Here is a 7878-nt window from a genome sequence, read left to right as displayed (position 1 = left end):
GCACCAGCATAAGGTCTGACAATGGGTCCAAGGATTTCAACCCAATACCTAATGGCAGTCAAGGTACCATTGTCTAGCCTGTAGAGGTCTGTGCGTCCCTCCATGGATATGCCTCCCCAGACCATCACTGACCCACCACCAAACCGGTCATGCTGAACAATGTTACAGGCAGCATAACGTTTTCCATGGCTTCTCCAGACCCTTTCATGTCTGTCACATCTGCTCAGGGTGAACCTGTTCTCAGGAGAAGTTGGACTACCTGTGCAACCTCTTTAGGGTCCAGGTATCGCCTCGTGCTACCAGTAGTGACACTGACCGTAGCCAAATGCAAAACTACTGAAAAAACAGTCAGAACAGATCAGGAGGGAAAATGTCATTGGCCTCCACCTGTTAAGCTGTTCCTGTTTTGGGGGTTGTCTCATTGTTGCCCCTCTAGTGCACCTGTTGTTAATTTCATTAACACCAAAGCAGCTGAAACTGATTAACAACCTCCTCTGCTACTTAACTGACCAGATCAATATCACAGAAGTTTCATGGACTTGATGCTATACTCTGATTAAAAAGTGTTCCTTTAATTTTTTTGAGCAGTTTATATTCATCAAGATGCTGCAAACATTCCTCAGGGATTTTGATCCATATTGACATGATTGCATCACACAGTTGCTGCAGATTTGTCTGCTACACATCCATGATGCAAATCTCCCATTCCACCACATTCCAAATGTGCTATATTGGACTGAAATCTGGTAACTTTGGAGGCCATTACAGTGAATTCATTGTCATGTTCAAGAAGCCAGTTTTGAGATGATCTGAGCTTTTTTCCATGGTGTGTTAATTTGCTGGAAGTAGCCATCAGAAGATGGATACACTGCAGTCATAAAGAGATGGACATGGTATGCAACAATAATCAGGTAGGATTTGACATTTAAACAATGTTCAATTTGTACTAAGTGGCCCAAAGAGTGCCAAGAAAATATCGTCCCCACCATTACACCATCATCACCACCAGCCTGGACCATCGATACAAGACATGATGATTCCATGCTTTCATGTCGTTGATGCCAAATGCTGACCCAACCATCCAAATGTTGCAGCAGAAACAAGATTCATCAGACAAGGCATCATTTCTCCAATCTTCAGTTGTCCAATTTGGTGAGCCCGTGCAAATTGTAGCCACTGTTGTCTGTTCTTAGCTGACAGGAGTGGCACCTGGTGTGGTCTCCTGCTGTTGTAGATAGATAGATAGATAGATAGATACTTTATTAATCCCGATGGGAAATTCACAGCCCATCTGTTTCATTGTTTGACATTTTTTGCATTGAGAGATGCTCTTCTGCATACCTCAGTTGTAACAAATGCTTAATTGAGTTACTGTTGCTTTCTATCAGCTCAAAAAACTCTGTTCATTCTCTTCTGACCTCTGGAGTGACAACTACCACTCACTGGGTATTTCATTGGGTATTTTCTCTTTTTCTGACCATTCTCTGTAAAACCTAGAGATGGTTGTGTGTGAAAATCCCAGTAGATCAGCAGTTTCTGAAATACTCAGACCAGCTGGCCTGGCATAAACAACCATGCAGTGTTCAAAGTCACTTAAATCACCTTTCTGCCCAATGATGCTCAGTCTGAAATTCGGCAGGTCATCACAATGTCTACATGCCTACATGCATTGAGATGCTACCATGTGATTTGCTGACATTATGTTAACAAGCAGTTGAACAGGTGTATTTAATAAAGTAAGAATCTTTTGGAGATTTGGTGATTTGTGCATTAAGTGTATTACATCAGTCACTTTGTATGAGATCCGGTTCTGAGTGAAGATCATAAAATGAAGCACCAGGAGGAAAGAATTCAGTGAGCACTTGTCAAATATTGTGTGGTGGCAGTAAACAGAGAGCTAGATAGGCCCAGATAGGGTCCCAGTTCTTATTCTGCATCTGCAGCTTTATGCCACACTCCCATGCCATTAGATATTCATAGCTTTGAGTTATGATGTTTCTTTCACTTTACAACTTTGGTGCATTCATGTGAATTCCTGGTGGTCTTGGTGAATTATTTGAAGAAACAAGAGGATGTTGTTGATTTGTTACTTCGACTACACAAAAAAGCATTGGAAGATAAACTGTATCATTTCCTGAAAAGAACTAAAGACTAAAAGTATTAAATTTGTATCATTTCAATCCAAATAACATTCAATCAAATAAATGACATTCCTGGCTGACTAGGTTATATTTTTTTATTTTTTTACAATTCCCTAGAATGAAAGCTCAGTGTTATTTAACAACTCTTCGAATTCAGGTATCTTTGTTTTCTTTGAATTGACCACCTTATAGCTCCAGGTTTGTAGGGCATTCACGTGGAATTTACGACTCGAAAACTCCTATCTTCCATTTGTTCCACAGCACATGAACATGGCATTAAAACTATAAAGGACACACGCATACACACACACACGCACACACACACTCATCAATGTAATATTCACAAACGGGGTGAAGGAATGGCTACCCAAATTGTGCTGCTGACTATGCCATTTGCTTTTGCCTACAGTGTTTAATAGGCTAAAGGAGTCAGTACAAATGGGAGAACCTGCATGGTGGGAATAAAGTATCCTTGGTTGGTAAGTGTATATCAGCCTCTATATGTCCCAGAGACACCCATGTGTGGTTTGTGCAAAGTTAATAAGTTCCTATGTGAGGTACTGAGAAGACACTGGCAGTGTAGGCATCACTTATAATCAGTGCTCAAGTGGGTTTGAGTCCTAGTGTGTGCGTATTTGTGTAAAATAGTTGCAGGGCACTTAGTGTTTTGAGATTGCTGCTTCTGTTGGCCACAGGGTTTGGCACGTTGAAGAAAAATATCTTGCAATAGAGAACAGTATAGATGAGGTCAGACATTGTTGGTTGGTAAGTGGCATTAACCACCAAGTCTTTATTTGTCTCAGGAATACCCGTTAAGTTGTTCACATCACTAGTGAGCTCCTTTGTGGAACACTGAGAGTGACAGGCAGTGTAGGCATCACTCATAAACAGTACTTAAATGGTTATGGTCTGTGTGTATGTGTGGGTGACTGTGCATCAGTTTAGGGTACAAGAGTAAACCAACCCATAACAAATTTGGAAAATAATATCAGATTAGGACAGTAGACTCAGAAATGTCTAAATCCATATTGAAGTTAGCCATCTTCCATTGGACTGCCAGGTCAATGTAGGTTCAAGCTGTGAAATGGAAACCAGTTTCGCAGTTGGTAGACAAGACAGGTAAGCTGAGCCAATCATGCCAAGAATGGAAATGAGTTGGAAGGATTAAAAGTAGAAAACGGAAACCAGGTGTAAAGAAGACAACTTCTGTCATAATAGGGTTATTTTGTAATTATTATTGGTAATAAAGAAGAACAGCATAGAGAAGAAAATAGGAGTGACAGAAAGTGACAATGAGGTAGTTAGTGCATGAATGTTTAAAGTCAGTGTTTGAAAAACATAACAGTTGGCGTGAAAAATGCAAGATGTGAGTGTGCAGAATAGCCACTTCCAAAGTACAAAGCAGACAAAAACAAGTGACGGGTGTCTTACCTGAGGTATAATAAGAGTTCAGGTGAAGAGTAAGAGTGCAAAAGGAAATGAAAGAAGGGGGCTATAAGGAATGAAAAAGCAAATGGGGTTTCTTTCCATTTTTCTCCACTGCACCGTATTCTGTGTGAATTTTCTGTTTCATCTAATTGCCAGGATTTGTCTGCTGTTTGCACACTATGGTGGATGGCCAGGACCCTTGAGGGACACCTCCACGCTGCACGAAGTGCGGCTGGAAGTGTAGCAACGAGCACCTGGAGCACTTCCGGGTGGGTTATATAAGGGGACAACAGAGACTACTCTGTGAGCCAGAGTCGGGAGGAGGGAGACAAAGCTTGCCGGAGAGGAGTGGAGTTAGAAAGAATAAGAAAGAAAGAGAAAGTAAAGTATTGTGATTGTGTTTAGTGCTTGGACTGTGTTGTGGGCTCGTAGGGACGGGGAAGATATTCCATAAGAGCAAAGAAAAATAAAAAGCCTGTGTTTTTATAAGTGTGCCTCCCGTGTCTGTCTGTGTTGGGTTAAGCGCTGGTTTAGATAGATAGATAGATAGATAGATAGATAGATAGATAGATAGATAGATAGATAGATAGATAGATAGATAGATAGATAGATAGATAGATAGATAGATAGATAGATAGATACTTTATTAATCCCAAGGGGAAATTCACATGCTCCAGCAGCAGCATACTGATACAAAAAACAATATTAAATTAAAGAGTAATAAAAATGCAGCTAAAAACAGATAATAACTTTGAATAATGTTAACATAAACATACCCTATATTGAGTGGCCCGGTGCGTGCAAATTGTTTTTGTGTGTGAGCAACAACTTCTAAAGACCAACAATTTTTGAGTGCCAGTATTAGCAATGCATTTCTGTATATAGCACAAAAACAACTTATGATTATTTACTGAATTGCATATTTAATGTTACATATCAAAAAATTAACTGATAAAACTTTATAAAAAGCTTAATCTACTCAAAATTTCACAGAATATTTTTTAAAAAATCTCTTCTGACCTCTTCTGTGTTGCATAAATTATAAAATCATGCTTGGCCTCTCAACCATTTCTAGATTTTGCTTTCATTTAATTTATTAGACTAAATCCTCTTTCACAATCAGAACTCAAGGCCTGGAATGAGCCACAAATGTCCCAGAGTGTTCCTGTCATTTAGTAAATGTAACCATATCTGAAAATGTCTTTAGGGTTCCAGTTTCTAATTTTTCCTTAATCAGTATCTTGAACCTGATTTTGTGATTTAAATGCAAACACATCTTTCTCTAAAGCTTTAACAAGTTCTTTAAAGTTTGTCCCCTTAACAGATGACCTGCAGAAAAGTGTGTTAATAATTCTTAGTAAAGTCTCAATGCCACTCATCAGGCAGAATGTCTTTCCAAGCATCATCTCTGCACAGGTCCTCACGATATATACCACGTAATGCTGCTCTGATAAGTGTGCACTGGACTGCCACAAAAGAACAGCCATACCTTTTTGTTCACCTTGCATGACTGATGTGCTGTCAGAGGTAAACACTGATATCTGGTTTAAGTTTAATGTGTTTTTCATATAAAACTGTTGAATAGCCCCAGGAGTAGACAAAAACTGTCACATGTTGTTAATATTACTATTCCAGAGAACAGAATGGTTACTGTGAGAGCAAACACAGTTTTATGAATGGATTTGCTTGCATTCCTAAATTTAATACTTAAAATTAACATTTTTAAAACTGTCATATCAGTTGATTCATTGAATATCTAAGTGAAGTAGGCCGATTTTCTAATTTCATTTTAAACGTCAGTTTTGATTGTTAAATTTATGCACTCAATGAACCCAAAGGTATAATTCTTACTTTGCCAACTATCTGGTATTTTCACGTATTTGGCAACATGATGATGAATATCCTGGACCTGGAATTTATTTTCACAGCCAATTTGTGACAACTGCCATCTCAGGTGTTTGCGATTACATCAGGTGTGTTTCATTGGTGCAGCCATAAGATACCTAGACTTGCTTCTACCCTTTGGAGTCTGTAGTTGCCATAGTTCAACATGCGTACAAGAGTTGTGCCAATAAAACTCAAAGAAGACATTATGTGGCTGAAAAACAAGAATAAAATCTTCAAAGATATTAATAGTTCATTAGGATTTCCTAAATCAACTGTCTGGAATGGCATCATGAAAAAACAATGCACTGGTGAAGTCAGTAGTCACAAGGGGACTGGTAGGCCAAGGAAGATTCCCACTGCTGATGACAAAAGAATCCTCACTATGATGAAGAAAAGACCCAAACGCTTGTCCCACAGATCAGAAACTGACTTCAGGAGGCAGATGTTTATATATCGGATACTACTATCAGCAGAATACTTCATGAACAGTAATACAAAGGCCACACTGCAAGATGCAGACCAATAGTTAGCCACACAAACAGATTACAGTTTGTGAAAAAGTACTTAGAAGAGCTTGCAGAATTATGAAAAAAGGTCTTGTGAACAGACAAAGCAGAGATGAACCTGCATCAGATTGGGCAAGAGCAAAGTGTGGAGACAAAAAGGAACTGCCCAAGATCCACAGCATACCAGGTACTGGCACACTTATCTTCATTGGTAATGTAATTGCTGGCGGCAGTTGCACAATGAATTCTGAGGTGTATAAAAACATCTTAACTGCTCACATTCCAGTTAATGTCTCCAAACTCATTGGACAGTGCTTCATGCTTCAACAAGATAATGATCCCAAACATAACTGCTAAGATGTTTTTCAAAGTTAAAAATGGAAAATTCTTGAAAGGCCAAGCCTGTCAGGTCAGCTGGTTTAAATCCAATTAAGCAGGTATTTCATATGTTGAAGAGAAAACTTAAGGGAACAAACCCCCAAAACAAACAGGAGCTGAAGATGTCTGCATTAGAGGCATGGCAGAGCAGCACCAGGGGCCTCATATATAAATGGTGCGTACACACAAAAATGTTGCTTAAGAATGTTTCCACGTTCAAATCGCGATGTATAAAACCTAAACTTGGCATAAAGCCACGCACATTTCCACAGTAGCTCATACCCTGGCGTACACAAGTTCTCCGTTCTGTTTTGCAGACTGGCAGCACCCAGCATCAAAGTAGTGCTACTGTTCCTGTGTGGTTACCCTTTCTTTTTTAGATCCACATCTGTGATGCGGCTTTATAAATACACTCAAATTAACCGCATATTGTTTATTAAGGAGCCCGGGAAATGTTTACTTCCACCGCACCCGGGAAAATGGAGGATGATCCTTCCAGGGACGCCCGGAGTGCTTCCGGGTGCTCTCCTGACACTTACGCCACACCAGGAAGTGTCGTCAGGCAGAGCATCTGGAGCCCATCGGGGTCATTATAAAAGGGGCCTACAATCAGAGAGCTAGAGTCAGGAGTGGGAGCAGGACGAGGCTCCCGTGGAGAGAGAAAAGGCGGCCCACGAACAGTGAGAGAGAAGCCCGGAGGAGAGGTGATTGGTGCTAGGAGCACAGTGTGCTGTGCGGGACTGTTGTGCAGAAAGACAAATAAACGTGTGACTTTTGATAAAGATGTGGTCTCAGTGTGGTGGTGTCCGGGCATGTCTCACAATTGTTAATAATTAAACATGTGATTACACGGTGTCGCTGCTCTAGCAAGGATCTGGCGCTCTGTTCACGGATTTTTCCTGCCTCGCACTGTATTCTTGCTGAGACTGCCGCGATGCTGAATGTATAAAATAATTAAACACGTATTACAAAGATATTTCAATGTTACTTAAAAGTTTTGAAGAATTGGCGTTCTAAGCTTACAGATGGCTTAACGTCTATTACAGAGCTGATTGTGTGGCAATTAGGTATTTGGAGAAAGAAAAGGAAGGACAGGAATTGGCTTTAGTATGTTTGAAAGAGACAGTACTGCTACAATAAATTATTTCATCGAAGGTCGCACATGGTGCAGCAAGCATCTTGCGTAAGACATGAACAATCACTGCACCACCATGTTCCCATGTTTAATAACATGCTTTAACTCCTATCATCATGAAAATGATATCACGTATACATCTCAGTATTTTAATTATTCAGAGAGCTGTAATATTACGAATGTAATGGATTCTATGTCCTGTCGGAGGAAGAGAAAGCCCAGAAGCACGTAGTGATTCACACACATAGAGCACATAGAAGATCAAATACAAAACAAAGCATTTCACGTGCTACTTTAGTTACAATAGGATTTGAGAAACTAGTAAATTAAACGATTTTAAGATGAAGTTTATGATATTCTGCTTTAATGACAAAATAAACTACGTGATTAAAGTGGAAATTTC

Source organism: Erpetoichthys calabaricus, chromosome 1 (assembly GCF_900747795.2).
Source record: "Erpetoichthys calabaricus chromosome 1, fErpCal1.3, whole genome shotgun sequence".
In the NCBI taxonomy this organism is placed as follows: domain Eukaryota; kingdom Metazoa; phylum Chordata; class Cladistia; order Polypteriformes; family Polypteridae; genus Erpetoichthys; species Erpetoichthys calabaricus.
The sequence above is the reverse complement of the archived record's forward strand: the minus strand, read 5'-3'. Positions refer to the sequence as shown.